This window comes from Molothrus aeneus, chromosome 1 (assembly GCF_037042795.1).
Source record: "Molothrus aeneus isolate 106 chromosome 1, BPBGC_Maene_1.0, whole genome shotgun sequence".
In the NCBI taxonomy this organism is placed as follows: Eukaryota; Metazoa; Chordata; class Aves; order Passeriformes; family Icteridae; genus Molothrus; species Molothrus aeneus.
Genome location: NC_089646.1, coordinates 76,801,643 through 76,825,888, shown reverse-complemented (window position 1 = coordinate 76,825,888; position 24,246 = coordinate 76,801,643). Strand labels below are relative to the sequence as shown.

Sequence of the window (24,246 nt, the reverse complement as noted above, 5' to 3'; positions counted from 1 at the left end):
ATTGAAAAAGACATCTGTAACATTCAGATCCTTAAAACAGTCTTCTCTAATTTGGCCATACATAACTGACACAATGAACACTGCCACTATTTAGACACAGTATAAACAAAATAATGGGATATAGTAAGAAAAAAATTAATATTACCTATATTAGATTTCTCAGTCTATAAGCAGGTGTGTGACTGAATGTGTTCCTTTTTTTGTACGTTTGGAGATGGGGCATATGTAAGCATTTTGTGCAACCTTTTGAATGACACAGATGTGCACTCTAATATAATAATTCTGAACTTATAAATTGATTTAACTTGTTACAAAGCAAGAAAAAATACGTAACTTTTAAATCTATACATTCAGACTGCATTTAAAGCCTTAGAGGCATAAAAAATCCCAAGAATCCCAAATTAATCCAGGGCAAGACTAGCTGTGCAAAATTTTCTAGATAGGTCAGCTGGTTAAAAAACTTAAATTCTGTTTCTGTGGTTTCTAGTACTTGAATCCCGTTTTATTTTTTCACTGAGTTTAAGGTAAATTTTGCTTCCAACTTTAGGTTAGATACTGCCTTCAATGAGTGCTAACCAAATTAAACATCTGAGTTTCATCATCCTTCCTCATAATTCAACCAGTTCAATCAACATCTATTTTTGTTAGATTAAATTCATAAAAGAGCATTAAAATGAGGACATAATTCTTACTTTTGTATTTTATAAGTTAGGCAGCAATGAATGACACAGTCAGTCAGAGCTATCAAATTCTAAAATAAATAAACTTGGTACTTGTTCCTTATAGAGGAATACTTCTTTATTTTTGATACAGCCAAGTGGTAAAATAAGATTATGTTTTTGGACTGACTAATTGGAAATTATTTCCATCACAAAAATTTAATTTTCTGTTTCATCAAAGAGCAAATAAATAAAGAAGCATTGCTGGTTTTCATGGACTATGATTTTTTTAAAACGCAGAATATTTTGTAAATGGATTCAAATGCATAATTTTGAGACAAGTTCAAGCATTGTCACTCAGACTGAAGCAATTTTTAACTGAAAATTAAACTAACATTTATGCATTCTTTGAGAAAAATCAAAATCAAAATCACTACATTCTGGTGAGAAGTGACATAAAGAGTACATTAATTCTCTAATCTCCATCAGTATAATTTTTAAAACGTTATGTCTGTAATCTGAGTAGAATATGTAAGTATAATTTAAATGTTACACTTAGCTTCCCCCTATTTTGCAGTTTTACAGTTTGTGGTTTTTATTATAGCTTTCCTATTTAAAATGCTTTCTCACCAACTCAATTTTTTTCTTTAGGTTTAGAAATGAAGTGAAAGAATAGATATGAAAAACCATTATGCCAGACAACAGGAATAAGAAGATGTAAGAGGATCTGCTTTAACTGAGTCTCTTACTCTTCATCTAAATTGAATTAAAAATACTTAAGACTATATGTATGAGGAACAAAGTATGTGATATAGTAAGAATAATGAGACAATCAAAAAGTCAGTCAGGTGGATGATAATAATAGAACCTGACTGTTTGAATACCATTTAACTGGCTTTATCTACTTTAGTAATTGATTGCCAGACACCATTCTTGAGCACTTTTACCAGGCTAATAGCACAACATATTTAGATAATCCAACCAATTCTTAGTTCTCCTTATGCTTCATAGTCTGGAGTAATACAGATCACTGAATAGCATTCTGAGAGATACTGAAAAGAATACCAAGAAAATGTTCCTTTGGGCTTTGTTTTTTTTTTGCTAAAATACTTATAAACACTGACTTAAATGGTTATGGACTGTAAAGGAGCATCAGGCATTAGAGAAAAATGGTTTTTATAGAAAAGAAAGCCAAAATTATGGTGAAATAATTTTTGTTATTTACCTAAGACAGCACAAACACTTCATTGGACCTGAATGAACAAAATACATATACGAAAATACAAGATACTTACTTGATGACTAACCAAGACCTTAGAAATATGTTTTCCACCGAAGTCTTGCAAGCCTCCACTGAAGACACCAAAATCCTGATAATTCAGTAGCTTTCACTGAAACAGAACAACAAAGTTTTAAACATGGTCAGAAAATATTGTTTTTCTTGGCATGATACTGTAGCAAACAGAAAACAATATAGACATTGGACTTTCCTTTGCAGAAGAACATATAGATGTTAAGATATTTATCTGGTAAACCCATAGAGTCTGAATTACAGTAATGCATGGATTTTTATTCTTAAGCAGGTGTTCAAAACTGGAACTCTACTTGAAATAATTAAATGTACAGCAACGGTATTTTCAAGGTTTGTAAGTAGCTTGGGAGTAATACACAAATTCATATTTCATGCCAAATACCAGAAAATGAGTTAATTTAAAAACCTTTTGAATACATCAAATTAATTACTGTCTTAGAGAAATAAAGAGGAATTGCTTCTGAAACTTCAGAAACCACTATAAGTACTCAAACAATAAAAATAATCTAGTCCTGATTTTGGAAAAATTTAGAAATAAATCTGTTATAGAGATTCTTTTTCTTCATTTATATATGTTGCTTACCAGGCCTCCTCGAATATGCCCTATATGAATGTAATCTCATTAAATATTTTTCTTAGTTATTGTCACTTAACTAATCTCACAGTACATTATGCCAATAATAATGAATACATCATCCAAGAAAAAGATAAATAAAGATCTATTAAATCACCAAGAAATTATTTGGCATTGTTTCTGTAAGGACCCTATCAGAATATCCAATGATATGTATGTACATTCCTAGTTAATGTTAATCCATAATTGGAATCTAGTTATACAATATAAGAACTGAAATAAACTTACCTTTTTTTTTTTACTTGATAAGCTTTAGTGTCTATGGATGTATGAAACAATCTGCTTCATATGGAGGACAAGTCAGTTTTAAAAAAGCATGTGAGACAGAGAATTACTCACTGTACTGTCAATTCTACCAGTAAAATATGTGAACTTCCTTTACCAGGAAGCTTTGTTTGCTTTATTAAAATGCAGTGCTTGCTTTAAAATACTCATGAATCATTCATAAGAAATAGGAAAACTACAGGCAAGCCTAACCCTTGGTTTCATATGCAGGTGTTTTGTTTTGCCCCCCAACAAGGTATCATTTTTCAAGTCAAGAAACCTTGCTACTGACAAACAAGTTTTCAAATATACCCTGAAGTCTGTGAACAAATGTTCAGGTCAAGGTATCATCAGAAATTGCAAAAATGACTCCACAATAATGCCACTTCTACTGCCTCTCATTTGCCTCCTTGTAATATAACTGGTAAGTATCAGAAATCTGTAGTTACCCCAGAGAAACTATGAATCGTAACAGCTAGAAAACCAGCAGCACCTACATTGCACAGTGTAAACCATTTATAGATAAAGTGCCAACTGTCCCAGAAAAAGACTGCTGATACTTGGTTATAACTGAAATGTGTTACCAGTGACATGGCTTAATTGCACGAGAGCCTGTAATTCTTTCATACGAGAGAAAAAGTATCAGTTTGGAATAGTTTTTCCTTTTAAAGTATTATAAAATTTGCAGTCCTATCTGAGTTTTTTCCACATTCTCTTCAGAATTTGTAAATTTATTCATTGCTAAATTCGGTTTTAACCTTTGTTATCGTTTTCTGCCTTACTTCCACTGATCTCTCCCTTAATATTTCTTTCAATATTTCACTGGGATAATTGATCTCTGGCTAGGGTTAATCTTACAGGAACTGTTATCGATATCTTTATGAATTATAATTCTATTAAGAATGACTGCTGAGTTGTTCTTTGATCCTGATGTGTTTCCTATGACTATTAAGGTTCATCATATCATTATTAATAATATATTAAGTTCATGTGATTGCCATTGTGATTTCAAGCAAATAATACATCGTAGTTATTATTAATATTAATATTATTAACATTAATTTTATTGTCAATACTAATCATAAATTGCTGTTGTCATTATTATTAGTTTTAGAGCTTTTTTCCTCTAAGCTACAGTATTCACAATGACTGGAACCCAATACATTAAGCCATTGTGATGTATTTATTTTTTTTACTTCTATTAGTGTGCTTTCTTAAGATCCCAAATTTTTCCAAGAGTTTTTCTTCCTGCTGTACACTATTTCTGGGAATTCACAACCATTTTTTTTCAGATATAAAAGTGGATTCTACTAGCTGACCTTTTGAGGTGGTCACCTGGCCATGACTAAATATCACAAGACATCTAACATGACATTAAGGCAGCTAAATCCCACTCAGCTATGCTGTGATGTTTTGAAACCAGATTTGAGATGAGTCCTGAGTATGCCAAGAGCAGTGAAATGAAATCACTAGAAAAAATATCTGTCCCTTTTAGAGGACAACTCCAGGAGGTGGAGTGTCACAGATTCTCAAGAGGAGATTAAAAATTGGCAGTGAAATGCTTGTGATTTTGAGACAATAGAAAAAAAAAAGAAAAAACAGTAATAAATAACCCCAAAACTCAAAAAAAACCAAAACCAAACCACCACCACCAAAAAAACAACTAAGGGACATTATTAACACAGCAAGCGTGCTTTCCCAGACTAATTTCCCCTTCATTACTCAACTGAATAATATGCTGAGCCCTACTGCTAACTCTGCACTCTGCCGCCCAAACCCAGTGAAGAATGCAAATCTCCAGCTTCAGGGTGAGATGTTCCTGCCCTTTAGAGCATGGGATACAAAAAGATAATCTTAGATATGTCAGTTTGGCAGCATACACAAAACAACTGGTGACCTGAGAGGAGGTATACGAGCATAGACTTTGTAACTCCTCCCTCTTCATTTGCTTTGAAGTGCTATACATTTGAAGATACTTTTTGTTCTAGAGCTCTTAATATTAAAGGGGGTACTTATCTAGAGAAGACAGCTTAATTACAGAGAATTCATATTCCAGGATTATTCAACATTATTCTCAAAGTAAGTGAGATTAATACTAAAGAACACACAATAGGGTTTTTTTTTTAGTTCTGCAAAACACCTACCAGACTTTCAAAGAAAAATTACCTCAACTCTTACCTCTCAGAAGCAAAGCAATCCTCATTGTTTTGTGAAATTCCTCATCAAGCAACACCATATGATATGCTCAAAATTGTTAATAAACTAAGGTAATGAAAAATTATGTAGCAAATTTCAGTTGCACACTTCAGTCTATAAAGTTTATTTACACTCAGTGAATTTCACGTCTAAGTACATGGCCCTGTAATGCAGTGCTGCCATTGCCACTAAGCAAATAACAAGCCATTACCTCTCCACAAAGCCTGTGCAATCTCCATCCCTAGAATTTTTCAAAACCCTGGTTTTTTTGAGGGGTTCAGCCATCTGCTCTCAACCAAGTGATTTGAGAAACCCATTGGTCTACATGACCTCCAAATTTCATTGATATTAATACAAATAAAATGTACACACACACCAGGCCATATATTGTCTCTCTGTCTATATTTCCTTATAAGGGATGATAATAATGAAGTGGTAAATATTTTCCTTTTCCTTGTTTTATGAATTTTTTTGGCTGAATTCTGAATTCCATGAAACTGGATGGGCAAATTCCCAGTGAATTTCATGTGAAGAATTTTTATCCTGTTTGCATTAGACAAAGCACAAGTTGAAATCGGGATTTTTAGGTTTTGATCATATAAGTTCATGTGATTGCCACTGTGATTTGAAGCAAATGTTTCCATATGCACTAAGGCATGTACAGGCATGCCTAAACTGAAGCACGCTGTGTACCTGAACTTTAGTAAGGCCTTTAAAATTATCTCCCACAACATTGCCCTTCAATACAAATCTGTGAGGAATGGCCAGTACTCCAGAGTCCTGTGGAGCTTTTCAGACGTAGCTTGCAAGTTGGAGACATGGGCAGAGAAGAACTATCTGAAGTTCAACAAAAAGAATTGCAGGTCCCTCACTTGGAGGACACGTGGACCAGGATAGGCTGGGACCTGACCTGCTGGAAAGCAGCTCTTTGGAGAAGGACCTGAGTGCTGATAAACAACAAACTGTCCATGAGCCAGCAGTGTGTCTTTATGGCCAAGAAGGCCAATGGTATCCTGGGGTGCATTAGGAATAGCATTATGGGTCAAGGGAGATGATCCTGAATCTCTACTCAGCCCTGGTGAAGCCACTTCTGGAGTGCTGTGCCCTATTCTGAGCTCCCCAGTACCAGTGAGACATGGGGCTCCTGGAGCAGGTCCAGCAGAAGGCTGTGAAGATGATTAAGAGATGGGAATATCTCTATTGTGAGGAAAGGCTGAGGGTATCAGGCCAGTTCAGCCTCAAGAAGAAAAAACAGATGGGACTGTATACATGTCTGTAAGTATCTGAAGGGAGGGTGCTGAGAGGATGAAGCCAGGCTCTGCTCTGTGGGGCCAAGCAATAGGGCAAGAGGCAGAAATAGATGCACAGGAAGTTCCACTGGAATAAGAGGAAAAACTTCTTTATTGTACAGATGACTGCACAGGAGCAGATGGCCTAGAGAGGTGGTGGAGTCTCCCTCACTGGAGATTCTCAAGAACAGTCTGGATGCAACCTTGTGCAATGTGCTCTAGGATCACACTGCTTGAGCAGGGAGGTTGTATCCCATAGGACCCACTGTGGTCTCTTCCAACCTGTCTCATTTTGTGCTTCTGAAAACTGGATACTTGTGGCTTGGACAGAGGCACTCATCCCTGGGTAAAAAGCTGGCTGAATGACTGGGAGCAGAGAGAGGTCGTGAATGGAGGTGCATCCAGCTGGTAGTTGATCACAAGGGCTCTGTACTCAGACCAGTTCTGTTTAATACCTTTATTGATGATCTGAACAAGGAGATTGAGTGCACCCTCAGTATGCAGATGACACCAAGTTGGACAGGAATGTTGATCTGCTTGAGGGCAGGAAAGCTTTGTAGATGGATCTGGAGAAAATGGCCTCAAGTTGCACCAGGGGAGGTTTAGATTAGATATTAGGAAAAAATTATTCTCTGAAAGATTGGTCAGGACAAGGCCTGGCAGGAATAGGCTACCCAGGAAGGTAGAATCACCATCCCAGGAAGTGTTCAAATGATGTGTAGCTGTGGCATTTGGGGAGATGGTTTAATGGTGCACAAAGTAGTGCCAGATCCTAAGGGTATTTTCCAACCTTAATAACTCTATGATTCTGTGTGGATGCCTAATACAAGAGAGGGTGTTAACATGCTCAGCATTAGCTTTGGGATGAACTTGGATATAACAGCAGATGATTCAGAAGTTTTATGTTTAAATAAAGTTCATATTAGGAGATCTGATAGAAAGCAGAGGCGTCACCTTCTGACTAATACAACAAAAGATTTCAAATGTTTCTGATTTCTATTCTATTTAATGTGAAACTATGAAAAAGTCAGTGCAGACAAAAAAAGAGAAGTTGTTGACAGCTGTATCTAGTATTTCTTTGCTTAAGCTTTTGTTTCTACTGTCTCAAAAGTGAGTCATCTATTAAGTCAACATTAGAACTCAGTTCTCATTTGTATCTGCCTTTCTTTAAGACTTGAAATCTGAACAGGCCAGTATAAGCTGCTCTATCTGCAGGGTATAAGAAGGAATTCTTAGTATGTCTTTAGCATTAACATTTCTTACAAAGCATCTACCGACATCTTACAAATCTTCAGTGCTAAAGGTTTCCTAAAATAAAAACGATAATGGATTTTTACACACATTACCTTTTAACTCTTCTTTTGTGTGGGAAATACTGTCTGCTTGACATCTTAAACATTGAAGAAATGGTGCAGTGGAGAGCATTTGACAACTCAACAATCAGAACAGTTTAAAAGAGTAGTGCTCAGAAACTTGCTGAAATATCTGAATATGTTGTTGTTGTTTTGTTTGTTTTTAGTATTGTTCGAGATGTCTTATCAGAACAGAGAAAAAAGACTGATTGACAGAAAAAATGGCCCTAAAATGGAGGCAATGGCAAAAGTTAGAACAGGCTTTCTATATGTCTACAATACATGCAATTCTCCTTCAGTAGAAGCCTGATGAATACCTTTTAGGAATGGAATTAAACCTGAGCTTACATACTGGATATGATTACAACAGCTTTTTCATAGTGTTATTTCAGATAGGGATCTGAGAACTGAGGAGAAGAAAGGAAGAACATATCTCAAAAAAGGCTGGGAAAAAATGGCTCCAACACAGGACCAGAATAGTGTAAAAGAACATCACTTACAATCATTTACACAGATTCAGAAAGGTGATGTTGACAGATTCCCAGCAGTTCCAAAAAAAGTAAGTCCTGTTTAAAAGGTCGCAATTGGACAATCTGCAGAGTAAATCCAGAGAGCAGAAGGGCACTTGATCTACTAGGAATGTGTAGGGAAAAAAAAAGTCTAGCAGCTTTAAATTGTCCTTTTAATTGTAAGTGTATTAAACAAACAAAAAAAACCTGCTGTAAACTGGAATATAGACATAGTTGAACAATACAAACAACAACAGCGTGTTTATATGTTTCAACACTGTGATAGCACAACCACAGAATAGGCCAGCATTTTGCTTAAGTGACTAATTTGTGTAGAGAGTAACTTACTAACAATTACTTACACAAATTAGGAGGAGAAGCTAAGGGAGTTGGGGTTGTTTATCCTGGAAAAAAGGACGGTCACAAGAGACCTTGCTGCTATCTGGCAAGGTGGGGATTGGCCTTTTCTGCCACAGAACTAATGACAGGATGAGAGGGCATTGATGCAAGTTGCTCTCGGAGGGGAGGTACAGCTTAGGAATTAGGAGGAATTTCTTCATGGAATGGGTTGTTAAGCATTGGAATGGACTGCCCAGGAGGGAGGTGGTGGAGTCACCACCCTGGGAGTGTTAAAGAAATGATTGGACACAGCACATAGTACTTTGGTCTAGTTGACAAACTGCAGATCAGCCAAAGGTTGGATTTGATGATCTTGGCATGCCTTTTCAGCCTTAATGATTCTGTACAACACTGAAATCAAAAATCTACCTAAAGAAGGAGCTAAAGAAATAAAAGTGAACTTTGATGGCATTCTAGTACTTTCTAGAAACATGAGGCACACTATATAATAAAGAAGCAAAATGTCATCTATAGGAGAATATCTAAAATTCATCACAAAAACAGAAAGTTATCACAAAAAGGGTACTTTTCCAGACAGATTCTAGCAAAGATTGAAACAGGTATGAGTAGTAAAAATATTAAATCAACAAATAGAGGTAAAAATTTTTCTGGAGTCTAAAATTATATCAACATCAAATTTTAATCACTAGAAGAAGAAGGGGAGTTTAGCAAGCTTAATGAGAAAATAAATGGATCTAGAACTGGATTAACTGCCAGCAGTGAAGAGCAAATTAGTATTACAGAAAGAGGGATTTAGGCCACTGGTACACTTAGGGAAAACATTGAAGAGATCTCTCTAAGAAAAAAGATATTGTCAAGAAAAATAGCACATAATGTCAAGAGTTGTTTATACCAGAAACCTAGACAATGTAACATAAAAGCTTTAAATATTAGTGCAAAACAAACACACAAAGGGCCAGAAAAGGAGGAAAGAAGGAAAGAAAGCAAGAATATAAAAAAACATGGTGCAATGGCAATGTTACTACAGAATTGTTATTGAATAATAAATAACTTTAAAAAATGAAAACCAAATATAAATAATTACTATAAAATAAGAAGAGATCATGTCAAAATATGGATTATGAAATTCAGAACAGTTCATATGGACAGAAGAATCAAGTGAATCAAAGTAACTTCAGAAGGAAAAAACAGGGGTTTACTGACAGCTGTATTGTTGAAACCTTCCCTGTCACATATTTGCTTTGGATGACTGAGTGTTCTCCCCATGCCTTCCTCCTGCATTGTGTAGGAAGCAGTGTAGCTCCACAGAGATGCAGCCCCACACACTCTGGAGGCTGAGACAACTGCACAAAGTCATCTTGCCAGAGAAAGCAGGGCTCAAGCATTGGACCCAGCACTCATTAGCTCACAAGGATGGCTTTAGACTTCACTGCAGCTTAAATGGTTACTCTTTTAAGCTGCAGTAAAGTCTAAAGCCATCCTTCTGAGCTAATGGATGTGTCTTTAGCTCATACATACATGAGTGAGGTAAATGCAGTTGAAATTTTTCCAGTAAGTTGACACTAACCTTTCCCAGGAAATGGAATTTCTTGAAATACATCACAAAGTTCCTTCAACTCTGAAAACAACAGCTAGCATTTTATTTACCTGTAAATCACTGAATCAGTAGGAAATTTTTTCATAAATGGTTTTGAAGAGGACACTAAGGAAGACTTGATTATAGAAAATACTTCCACAGCTGCCTTGAAAGCTTGAAGGGACTTGCACTGTGAGGGATGTTGTCGAGGACATAGTCTCAGTGTCTAAGTCAAACATCCTTACATCTCATCAACATATAAAATATACATCAAAAGTATGTGTCAGAAGGATGGTTCCAGACATTTTCAGTGGTGCCCAGTGACAGGAAAAGGAGTAATGACCATAAACTAAACCACAAATAGTTCCCCCTAAACACAAGGAGGAACTTTACATTGAGGGGTGGCAAAGTACTGCCAGGTAGCCCAGAGAGGTTGAGGAGTCTCCCTCTCCTGAGATATTCCAAACCTGCCAGGTGACCCATTCCTGTGTCACCTGCTCAAAGTGAACCTGCCTTGGCATATGCTTTGGACTGGATGGTTTGGACTAGATGACATCCAACATTAGGTACCTTCCAACACTAATGATTCTGTGATTTTGTGATCTCAAGCAACAGAGAGAGAGAGAGACTGAATGAACTACAGCTTAACTGTATATCAAAATTGAAAATAAAAATCATCTCTGGCATCAGAAACCATAGGTCTAATGAAAGCACTTTCAAAAACAGCAATAAATTTTGCAGCTGAAATAAAGGCAAAAAGATTCAGAGCAAAAACTTGAGTGTTATCAATAATGACAGTGGAGTACCAATTAAAAGCCATCTATGTGTTCTGAAAACTAGATTGCACCTGGTCTGTTTGAATGCAATTAATGGAGCAGACTACTATAAGTAGCAGGAAGCAGCAGAAACTTTGCAAGATAAAATGAGTACTAAAATTATCAAGGTTCTCCTTTTCTCATTTCAGAATTCTGAAAGAAATACTATATTAATAAACCCAAATTAGACTCTATTATTTTATCTCAATAGTTTCCTTTGATAAGGCAATAGATTTTTAAATTGGAAAAAATACAATTGGTCTCACCTGTCTAGATTTTGGTGATTAGAGTGATAAAATATTGTTAGGAGTGGCTACCTAAATCTAAGAATATGTATCAGTGAAAGAATTTTAAAATTACTAAGAAGATGGTAAACAGAGAATATTAGGTTAGTGGTTAAAATTAAGGTTAGAGAAGAATTCCTACTCTGCTACCTAAAGGACTTCTAATCGGACTTGTCTTTTTCATTAACCTTGCCTGAAATTCAGGATTTTTGAATAAAATGCAGTTTAAAGAAAAGTGCAAGCAACATATTTAGGATTTACTGTCAGATGACTGGAATGTCATAACTGGAGAATTTTACAATTTAAAAAGATATTTTTCATCCTGAAAAAGACATTTGGCTTCTTTCTTCTACAGACTTTCTAGTTTCTTTCATTGTTTTACAACAGTTCATATTTGTTTTTACAGTTACACTTATATTTTATTTACAGTTTTTATTTGTTCTGATGCAGTTTTACATTCCTGCATCAGAACAGAGAAAAAAACTGAAGAACTGCCTTACAATGTGTCTACAAATCCTATCTCCATTTCTGGCATATATCCCCCAGAGGTTATTTGCATTTTGTAGTATCTATATGCCAGAACTGTGCTGGGTTTTGTCCAGCAATGAAATGACTTGAGAGTTATGACACTTTATCCACAAAACTACACAAACTGCAGAGGTTTGTTAATAGTTAATAGATAGTTAATATTTCAGGTATGCTTTCTTGGGGAGACCTGTCAATGGCATTTTTCTCTTCATTTCACTGCTGTTGCTACACTAAACAAACTTGAGCAAAACTCTTCAAAAGGGATAGTATAAAAATATGACATCACTCTTCTATGCAAAATCTTCTGCCATTGTGTTGCCTTTTTCCCAGCCTGGAAATGAAACTCGTGACAATTTTAGTAAAGAGGTAATAATACAAGAGCAGATCTTTATTTGAAGGCCTTCAGGGGCAGTTATGAAAAGATGTCCACAAAAGGCCACCCCTACAAGGGTGAGTACATTCTTATAGGTTTTAGGAAATTATCATAATTGATAAAAAGCACCAATTAGGAGGACAAGTGGTGATGCAATTCCCTCCCAGATCAAGCTCCTTCTCTGGAGGCCCCCCTCAGCTCTAGCTGTATTTTGTCCATGAAATGTGTCTTGAAGAGTTGTTCTTGTCCTTGGTTCGCAGGAAGAACAAAGATAGCACTGGGGCCTTGTACCCTCTGGGGCTTGGAGCTCTGGAAATTTTCTCTTTCTGCTTAGGGAAAGGCCATGGAAAATTACTGGGAAAACTAGGCACTTATACAAAAGGCTACAGAGCTACAAATATATGTGTGAAGGATACAGAGAACATATAAAAGGAAAAAGAGGCAAAAAACAAACGGCATCAATTGCAGGTTTAAATTACTTGGGGAAACCAAACAATTGGTCAGTCATGATGCTTTTATTTTAATATGGCAATGAAATGTTCCTGGTAAAATTTTTAGTTATGAGTAATGGCAAAGCCGGTTTATGATTAATTTTCATTACCATATTATTTAGCTGTATGCTGCAAAAAATTGTACCTAATTTTATATCTAAAATCAATATTCATCTCAACTAGAAAGGAGAAGCAATAAACACCTGCAGCACTTGCTCAAGGACAAATGAGGCAAATCAAACTTATTTCTTTTAACATGATTCAGACTCAATTTGTATCAGAAAGCAGCATCAATATATCTTACAAGCAAACACATCCTCTGAACAAGTACAGGAGAGCCTTCTTAAAAATCTAATATAATTTGGAGTTTTTACAGTTTTTGGTAATAATGGCTCACACTGTTATATAAAGACTTTCAGTAGCCAACAAAAGGTCATAATTTAAGATGAAAAATATATTTATGTAGGCCTACATCATCTGAATCTATGTATTTCAATGTGCATGGAAATATTTAGGTTTTAGAAAGTACCAAGAAGAATTGTGTCCTGAACGATCAAAGATTTAGCCTCCTTATTGAACAAACAACAGACAAAAAAAACCAAAACAAAACCAAACATCCACCCCAGTGTATCTGAACAACACAGTATTTTATTTATTTGGTCATTTAATAGGAAATCTAACCTCTTCCCCATGAAAAGCTCTTAAGAGCAAAAGACAGGAATCTCATTATTTGGACTGTATACAGAAAGAAAGGAATAGTTAAAAATGTGATGAGGCTTTGTGTTATTCAAAAACAAAAGCACTGTTCTCCAAGAACATTTTTCATTGTATAACTAGATTGTTGTTTGCTGCAATGACTATATAGTAACATATGAGAGAGTAAGTGCTTTCCAAGTTGTTATTTTATAGAAACAAAGCATTAATATTGATTCCTACATGAAACACCAGCTTATTTACAGAAGAGTGCCAAGAGATTGGTTTTCTCTTTCTCCCTATCTCTGTTTCTCCTTCTTTCTTGGTGTTGTGATCACTGTATATTTCTATGCAAAAACAAGAAAGAATAGAAAGTGAGTTGATACAATTACCAGAAAATTCTGCTTTGTACAAGTACTCAGGAGAAGCAGCTGTTTCTAATAGGCAGATGGATAAACTATAATACTTTTTTGTCAGGAGTAAATTGTAGTAATGAGAATCTGAGTGGAGACTCCTTGTTCAGACAATGCTCATTTTAATCATAATGCCAGCAGGCCTTATAAGAAATTAGGCAAATGAGTATGCTTGAGTGCCTTGTGAATAAATTACTTACGTAATTCACTTATGTAATAATATAGTGAAGCTGAAGTCACCTAAACTGCTGAAGACTATGGAAGATTAGAGAGTCCTTTCTACTGGAAAGAGTATGATCTTTCCTTTGATTTACCATGCAAGGAAAATAGTTTTGTGCCTGTGAATTGAAAAACAGAAACTGGCTGCCCTCCATATTTTAACATATCAAGTAGTATTTTCTGACTAAGCAATTACCAATTGTTCCAAAAGAAAAAGAAAAAATATCTTTGAAATGAAATTACCAGTATATATCCCTGCTGAGTGTCAAGGAAATTTCAAGTTTGCACTGTAATAGGGCTTCATGGCCATAAAAATATGGCTTCATTTTCAGTTCCCTAGGTGCAACCATTTACTTTATAGCTCTTACAAATTCTTTCGAGCACCAAAAAGAATTGTCATGGATTAATCAAAACACTAGGTAGAAAAACTCATTAGAATGGCATACAGAAGAAAACCCAGCAAAACCAAAACATGAAGAGGTGTTATTGCAGTGTAATGGCTCAAATGAAGAAAGGAAAAAGCTTCATTTTTGCAGTAAGGGTTGAAAACTGAGTTCTTCAGTAAGGTCTCCTTTTTTTCAATTTAACGAGATTCTTAACACTGATTTCAGTGCTACAAGCATGCCAAAAGAGAATGCTGTACATTCAGGAATCATATTGTTTGGTATGTACTATATTTTTCCATACCATAGAGATGAAAAAACAAATCGAATCAGTAGTTTTCCACACTGTTATTATTGCACTATCAAATACTTTTAATGAGAAAGTTTATTTATCATTTATTAAACTTGCATAAAATATTATTAACTGGAAAAAAACATAAAGTCCTGTAACCCTTGGTGAACTAACTTTTCCCAGACAAAAGGGTATTTGCAATGCTGCTTTAGTACTATTAAATTACACTTAGTTAGTAAGTGTAGCTGAAAGATTACAGTCCTATTGTCTGAAGCATGCATACATGTGTAATCCTGAAAGAATATGGAGAAGGGTTCACTTCTTAAATGAGAATGCATATAATTGTTATGTCACATGACACAAACCTGTTTAGGTAAATCAAAAATAGTACTGTTTAGATATAAAGACTCAGTAAAATAAAATGACACTAAATTTTATTTAAAAACTCACAGAGCAAAAAGCGACCTAAGTAATTCTACACTGAATTTACATAAAATGCAAAGAGAAGATACCCCACCATTCTTTTCCAAGTTATCTCCTCCTTGGTGCCCCGGAAAAGGGTCTCGTTACCTTTCTTTTGCACAAAACAAAGGTGTTGATAAGGAGAAAAGCAAGCACGTCATACCTAGACTATCTTCTCTGCTTTTGAAGACTCAGGTTTAGCAGAAAACAAAAGCAATTGCATTTTTTGTGCGCCAGTGTTATCTTTATAAGAATACATGATAAAACCATGCACGTTTTTAAGAGAAACACTTTATATAAAATCAAAACTGTGTAGTTAACTAGATTTTTACAAATTATCATTTAATAACAAAATATTTCATTTAAACTGCACTGACAGTAATGAGAGATCTTGCTTTTCCTCATTTGTTCCCATGCTGGCTATGACAATTATCTTAAGGACTTTCAGGTAAAGTTATAGTTTTACTGGATTTGTTAAAATTGTATGTTAACCTGTAACATCCTTTGTAATTTATATATTTCTTTATCTAATTGGTAATGTTTCATTATCTTTCTTTGCAAATGATCAATTCACTGCTACACAGAAAACAGTCCCTTTGTGTAGCAAGCAGTCAAATCTATCAGCATAGAGTATTATAAGCAAAAGAATTAAACAACTAAACTGTAACTATGAAAATTATTTGAAAATTTGATTAAGATTGTCTCGCAGTACTGATACTCTCCTCATGTTAGAAGAGGGGTGTGACTCAAGCTGACTTCAGTTGCAGCTACCATCATTGAGTTCCATGTGCAATTAGACAAATTAAATTTAAACGTGGCCTCAATTTTAATACTATAAATTTTAAAATACTTCAGATAATATGTGTTGCACTTTCACAGAGAAAATGCCAACGCATCTCTACAACAACTGCAGAGCCATCTGGAAGATCGTGTTCGTGCTGTAAGCGTGCACATCTACTGCACATCTACTGCCTGATCTTTCCTTATATAGAGCTGCAGCTGCTTCACAGCTGCTGAGGCAGCAGCTTCATCAGCACACACAAGGTCCCCAGAGGTCTTCACCTGGTCTAATGTGTGGCATGTTCTATTTTAAAGCCTAGGGAGAATGCTGTTGGCACCAAACTCTATGTCACCCACAGAGTGTTTTCAGACTGTCTTGGCTTCTTCTTTCCATTACGGTGATCAGAATGGAAAACCTCCTGGGCCTTTCTGCTACACAGCTGTAAAGAAGCCTTTTGACTGCTGAGGCCATAATCTGCTGATAACAAGGCTTGCAACCTGCTAGCAATCCTCCTGAAATTGCACCATTTATTCTCCTTCCTGCATCAACATTAACTTTAAAATATGAGGTATCTTGAGTGCCTATGCCTTGATAACAAGTTTATCAAATGTATTTTCCAAATCAAAAAAGGAAAAAGAAAACAGAAGCAATTTATTGACACACATACATATAGGGGAAAGGTTTTAGTGTACATGCTGGCTGCATTTTCTACCTATTATATCACACCAGGAAACACATCTGTATCCTCAGTTTTTTTCACTGCATGGCTCTTACTTGCCTAAGGAGGCCATATGTTATATATGGTATTCCCAATAACCACTGCTAATGGGAGGTTCAGGTCTGGGACAGGAAGCCAAGTGAACTAAGCTGCACTGGAAACCTTCCCAAATGCCAGGATGCTCACATGTAAGCCATCATTTCCCAGTATTAACCATGTAATTTTCATTCAGTTAAACAAAGTGAATGCATATACTACATTTAATAATTTTCTTTTCCATTAAAAAATATAAAGAAACCACTTACAAAATAATTCTCATTCTTTAGAAAGGAAATACTGCAGCAGGTAAAGTCTTTATGATGCCTGATTTCTTTCCAAAATGTGAAACTCTCATCCACCACCCAGCATCCTGTAGACTTCTCCTCCTCCTCAAAACCACCTTTTTCATTCTTGCCTGGGATTCTTATAGAGCTCAGCTAAAAATCCATACTGGTAATCTTCTGCTGAGAATAACCTATGTATTTACCATCTGTGGTCTCTACAAGTGTCATACCAATGTGACAGCAAAGTCTAAGTCTAGATTCAGTGCCTGTTTCTAAACTGGATAGTAAAAGGTTTATGTCTAAACTCTGCAATTCCTTATTATATAAGGGGCTGTGAAGTCATTGCCTGTTCACTTCTCTTTCAAGTAACCATCATGCCACCTTACAGTAAGATACTCAATATGAATATTAGTGTTTGGACTCAAAATATCTCTGGAATAAAATGATTAAACTTTTAATAAGACATTAAAATAATAATCAGCTCCTGAATTATTATTTATTATTATACATTACTTAGTGTTCTAACAAACTACATCATTATATTTTCCATCTGCTTTTCTGCCTTATATTAGAGGGAGCACATAAAGTAACACCTTTATGTGACAGTTTTGGGATCCATTGTTATGAAAGGTACTACCTAGAGACCTGCAGTATCAGGAAGATACTTTATTGAAATGTACTCTATCACAATTATTTGATTAGTTTAAACTGATGTTTAGATCAGGCAGCATGACTGCCTTTCTTTTTCCTATCTCAATCTGGATTTTAGAGTGCTGCCTATGGTGCTCTATCATTTAAGCTAAAGTAATGGAAGCGTGTGTAATACACATGATAAATCAGATTGGGCAAGTTTTAGACAAAATTTGTTTTAAAATTGATATGGAAATGTTTTCTCTAATCTTCCTATTAAGTGAAGGGAAAAAACCAGCTTATCTTAACTCCTGCTAGTTAATTCCAATTTAGTTCATTGAGCAGTAATGTGAATGAGTAGATTGGCTCACAAAACAGAGAAGAAAAGAAGAAATCATCAGAAGAGATTAAAGAACAGGAACGTCTCATGGTATTGTTGCAAATAGGTAAAATCTTACAAAAAAAGGTCTTGTAAAATCGTGGGTCAGGCCTGCTACTTTGGCTAAGAACAGCTAACAGCTGGCCTGACAAGTACCCAGGAGAAAAGGAATTTGTACCTGTGGGAATCATTCTTTACCCATGAAAAAATAATGCAAACATCTTAAGGGAAAAAAGTTTTTGGTGAGCATGTATTCTAGCAACAACTACCCAATGAACTTGGTAGCAACAAGGAACTAATTAGAATGAAACATAATACGTTTAGAAAACAGATAAATATGAGCTGTGAACAAGAAAGATGGGCTATCGTTGCATGAATGAAAGGTGTCTTATCTGTCTCAAGTGCAACAAGGTATCATCACTGGGTTAAATGCAGACTGGAATAATGCTATCACAACAACAATTTAGACTTGTATATACAATGGAAAATGTCAAAGATTACAAATGAACAAGTTTATCCCAATTTTTCCCTGAAAATGCAAGAATGGAAAATGAGTTGAATTGCCAGGTCGATTTCCAGAATTAATACTATAAAACCTGACTTAATTTAAAAATAAAAAAGGAAAAATTTACAGGCCTTCAAAACTTTTAATGTTTAGGTAAAATACTAGTACAGAAAGGAGAATACTAAGCCCTGGCACAAATTAAAAGAGACAATTAGTGGTTATAAAAATGAATTTTAATTATACTTTGAACATGTATAGAAGAAAACATGAAGAAGATTGCATTTAGTTCATGAAATAAAATCATACATGTAGAGTAAAAATACCTGTAGAAGTCTGTTGATAACATACTTTGAAGTTAAACACATTAAAGACTGCAGTATATTGAAATTAAATCATCACAAAAAAAATTTAAAAACTTAGAACTTGAGCAATGAAGTCCTAATTGTTATAAAAATCTTGTTTTATGATACTGAAGTATGATAATATACTAACAGCCAGAGAGTGTTGAACAGCATCAGCTAACAAACATGAAGTAAAATATTTCAAGCACTTACTGGAGACCTTTCCAATTTTGCCAACATAACAAATCTGTGCAATCTCTTTGACCTGACAGACTGTTGATGAGTTATTACTAAAATAAACCAAACCAAACCTAACAAAAAAACCAACCCAAACCGAAACACCTACACAAAAGCAACACATAAATGTCAGGAAAGAACACAGCACAACTTCCCTAATCAAATAAATCTACTTTCCTATTAAACTTGAGAGTTACAAAAGACTGATTCTAGTTACATCAGACAAAGTGAAGAGCCTATTCTTTCACAGAATCACAAAACTGAATAGGTTGGAAAATACCTTTGAGATAATTGAATTCCACCCATGAACTAACACCACTTTGTCAAATAGACCAAGGCACTGGCTGCATCAAGTCTTTTCTTAAATAGCTCCAGGGACACCGACTCTACCAGCTCCCCAAGCAACCCATTCCAATGCCCAATCACCCTTTCTTTGTGAAGAACAAACATACACACAAAGCTCAGCTAATTTTGGATTGTCTTACACAATGAGACATCTTCCATATGCAGAAGGAAAGAATGAAAAATTCTTCTGCTGTTACAGATTATATGTTGCACAGACCTCTGAAAAGAGACTAAATTTCACAGCGATTCCTAGTGCTCCCAAATCTGAATAAATTCCCCATCAACAAAACCAAATATCACAGGATATGATCAATTCATCTTTTGAATCTGTGACTTGTCAGCTACAACTAACTTGTCATGAAATCCATAACCAAGATAATGAGAAATGATTTTGGGAACAAACTGGAGGTATATCCCAAGGATAGGTATTCTCTCAAGACAATATCAAATGAAACAAATCTCAGAGATGTACCCAAGACTCAATTCATTGAGTTTGGAAAACCAAAAAGCAACTGTGTCAGATAAATTTATTAACAGCTGAACTGAAAACCAGTTGTAGTTCTTGTACCTATCTCCCCATTTACCTGTATACTACCAGAAGCATGCTATAAGAGCCTTCTACAGAAACCTAAAAACGCCTGGTTTTACAACACAACAAACAATAGAATCTGTGACAGATTGAGAGTGTGAACAGTCTTCTTTCTTTTTACTTCAGCCTGCTCTCCTGGTCTGCCTTTGAGCCAAGGAGAGCTGTTAGGAAAGCCTTGTACCTGCCTGAAAGACTATTTCCTTTACTGATCTTGGCATTGAGATGAGCTAAAGAGTTCATAATCTGAAGTATCAAGTTTGAAATATTGCAGGCCATTTTCATTGCAAAGACCTTAATTATGTTTCTTCTTGGAGGTATGAATTAGTCTAAATCACTATCTTTTTTCCAAATTATTTTCTTTTATTCTGTAGGATGTAGATAAACCTGACATAATAATTCTTGTAGAGATTTGAAATAAGACATAAGGTACAAGAAAGGCACATTTAATTGCAGGCATAGTGAACACAAAAAATTGAACCATCAGATTATATGTGGGGACCAAAGAAGAAGCATTATGTAAATCTCTGGATAAATAAGGGGCACCTAATAGAGTAGAAAATAACAGACAGTTTTATGAAACACTGGAACAGTTTGAACACTAAAATAAATAAGGTAATAAACTTTTTCAGAGGACAAGCTAGCTTAGAGATAATTCTCTCTTGCTGTGAACCCTTTACAAGAAAGTTAAAACTAAGCAAGGTGAAGTAAAAGGCAGAGCAAGATCAATTTCATTTAATTTCATTTCCACAAAGTGAAGCAACATTTCAAATTGTCATAAACCGCTTGTTGTTAATTGCCATTATTGATCACTTTAGTTGTGTGGCTGTGTTCCAGATAGTCTCTGCTACTCAGTTGGGCTGTAACATGAGACATGTTTTGATTCATGCATTCTTAAATTGAAATTGAGCTCCACATTTTCAATATCTGTGTCCCATACCTAGCCCACAGTTAAGGTCTTAGCCCAGCTGTTTAGCTGCTTTGAACCCATCCTGAGCAAATGTTACCTTCTCTATTTAGAATAACCCACCAGTGAAAACAAACAAGCCACATTTGGTTCTCCCTTTCTCAGGGACATTCTGAAACACCCTGAAGATTGATGCCTACAGAAAAACAAGGTGACAAGTCAGTAATGACATTCATTTAAGAATGTTTTTTCTTCATGGAAAGTTGCTTTGAATTTTTTGAATGATTTCACTTATTAATATAGAGTGGTGGAACTGGAAGGCTGCAATACATTTTTTCTACTTGATTTCTAGAAGCAAAATAGACTTGGAGATGTCAGAAGTGCTGCACATTTTCATGATCTTTCTGAATACATTAGCACAAAGCTAAGGCAAAGCCTGAGTTTTTCAAGATCTTTAAAAAATCATTCTGACAAAAAAGAACTTACTGAATTGAAATTTAGATATGCATTCAAAGCTTAAACCTCCAACAAACATCCAGTATAAGCAAACAGAAAAGACAGGGTTCTTATGATTGAAGCAAAATTCACATCAAGTGAATCATTATACAGAACATGCTTGTGCAAACAGAGCGCATTGCACTGACAGTTATGAAGGCATTTAAATACATGCTGAGATACTTGGGCAGAAATTCTGTCTTGGATTGCCAACAAAAAGCAGGGCAAAGCCTATAAAAAGAGGCATTGACACATGAGTAAAGGACCAGTTCCTAGGTGAGGTACACATCCAATGTGGTTACAAAGAAAATGCATTACCTTTAGATCAGATTTTGCAAAACAAGAAAATGTCCCTTGAACTAGCACTCAATAGAACACAAATGACTGAATACGTTTTTCCTATCTAAATGTTACAAATGAGCATAATTTTTGGTGATAAGATTGAAGCTACATAGAAAACAGGAAAAAAAAATCATATATCTCACTAAAAATATTGAGAATTAGGCTGATCTCCAATTTTGACATTCCAGAGTATCTGAGGAGGAAAACACACATTTTGGGTTGAGGACTTAAAACCATTTTTAACAGTGGAAAAAATGTTTTCTTTTCAAATATTTGTGTAAAAATTGTTTCATATTTCCCCAAACTACAAGAAAACATGCAACTGCCACATAAATCTAAGTGTGTAAGGCATTTTTATTTTGGGGTGGGTTGACTTCATGGCAAAGTCAGGTATGTTTTGGTATAACTTTCCAGAGTGGTTAAAAACACTACTAACCCTAACAATATTTCTCTTAGAATTTCTCACCAAGTCATATGACTGTTGCACACTAATAAGTGAAGAAAGATTAGAGATTAACACTGACATGCTGGTGTACAAGGACAGCTTCTACTTTTTGTCTGTACTGAATGGCAAACAGCTCACCGTGCTGAGTCAGAGATAAGTTTAAGTTGGATATTTCGTACTAAAATCATCAAAATTGCTTTTGCCATGAGTAGCTGTACAGACCTAAGAGCCCAATGTCTCATCTCCAGCCTAATCTGTAACATAGAAGAAGTGGAGGATTTCAGCTCATGGTTCCAGAAATAATCAGAAATGCATGGCTATGTGAAGCAGAAACCAGACAAAATGGAAGGACATCTCTTCAGTAAAGTTATGATTTCATGCAGAGGACTTTGCCAGGACTAGATTAACCTACACATACTTTGCTTAATTATCCTACCACCATGCATGGAAAGAATACTGTTCAATAATGGTTATTAGTCTTCATCAGTTTTACCTCAGCATCCAAAAACCCTGAAAATCAAGTGTCAGCTTTAAACTTTAAATGTAAATGAATAAAGGTTGCTTACAGATGTATGAGTCCCAACTTATATAAATAATTCTAATTAAGTCATACATTAAGCATTTCTTTCTCACCTTTCCATCTTTAACATCAAAGACAGTGTGAGTATGTGTTCAGATTGTCTTCATCAGAAATCAGAACATACAGACATACATTTTTTGGTATTTAATAACTTAACCTCAGGGTGGCATTTTCTCTTCTGCTTTCACTGTGTCACACAGAAAGCTGTGTATGCAATGTACTGCCACACAGCTAATCCAGAATCTTTAAACCAGCATGTTATTTTAATTCATAAATATACTCCATAGACTGAATGACTGCAGCTGTCTTCTCAACACCTTCTCTTTTTTTGATGTCTAATGCACAAATACTTAATTTAATTTTTGATAATAATAAGAACAAAATGTCATTGTTACATTTACTTTTCCAGAGTAGAGGGAAATGTTGCCATACGACCAGTATAGATGAGTACATATATTTAGGACTGTCAAATAGCTGTAGAGATAAAGGAACTCTTTGCAACACCGCTATGAGGACACCATTTGCATGCAAGGGAAAATGCAGTTTTCAAGTTAGTCAGTGTCAAACTAGTTTTTAAATTTAGTCATCTAAATCCAGTGTTCCTCTAGTCTATGAGGATGTAGGAAATTTATCTTTTACTGGTAGCAGTGAATTTCAGAGCTTGTTTTGCAGGATTTGGCGTTTTTCTTACACATAAAAACAACCATGTCTCCCATTTTAAGAAGAAAATGAATTTTCATTCATGCTTCATGTGTAAGAATTTTTTCTAAAGTTTCTATTTTTAATGAGGACATATCAATTACCAGACATAGAGATGTAATCCATGTACTGAACTGAGTTCTAGCTTTTCAAAGAATAAGAAATATAAATTTTTTTCCCTAGTTTCCTGCTGTATTACAAGTTCTCTTAAGAGCTGATACCTAATAGGGTAGAACAAGGTTAAATTTCTCATTAAACATTAATTCAAGATTTAGGTCCCGAATAAAATAATTCTTTATTCTTTAGCAAATTTGTGCATTGCCCCTGAGGTATCACAGCCCATTTAAACTAGAACTAGTACTAATAGCTTTATGTGTATATCTGCATATCTATATTATTACATTAAGGTCAAATTACAGTATATCAAGTGCAGTATATCAATTAACTGTGGTCCTGATCCAGCTCCTCTGAAGTAAATGCAAGTCTTTGATGATTTAAACAGGAAGTTGAGTGAAGTAGAAAGTTTAGGATAAATGTACAAAAATACACAAAAATAAAAATCATTGTGCTTGAATGGATATAGGGATAGATTTTCACTGTAGTTACTTTGTAGATACTGTGTGAGTTTTCCTAAAATGTATTATTATTCAACTACAAAAGGGTCTACTTTTCATTTTCAAATTAGGAACTAGAACTATCATACCACAACTATCAAAGGTACTTTAAGTCCCTATTTCAGTTTATAGCTGTTTACTCAGCCTCAGCTGCAAAACACAACATAAAACTACTCTTCATATGCATCCTTATTTAAACTGCCTTGCTCTCTGGG

The 24,246-nt window shown here is 35.1% G+C and overlaps 1 protein-coding gene across 2 annotated transcripts in view; it reads right to left on the bottom strand.

The window, feature by feature from the left end:
• Positions 1-24,246, bottom strand: part of CDH18 (cadherin 18) — a 490,995-nt gene that overhangs the window by 383,803 nt on the left and 82,946 nt on the right. For both annotated transcript variants that reach the window (XM_066559563.1, XM_066559523.1), the window contains exon 2: positions 1,955-2,050. The gene's annotated coding sequence lies outside the window, so the exon portion shown is untranslated. The remainder of the gene's footprint in view (positions 1-1,954; positions 2,051-24,246) is intronic.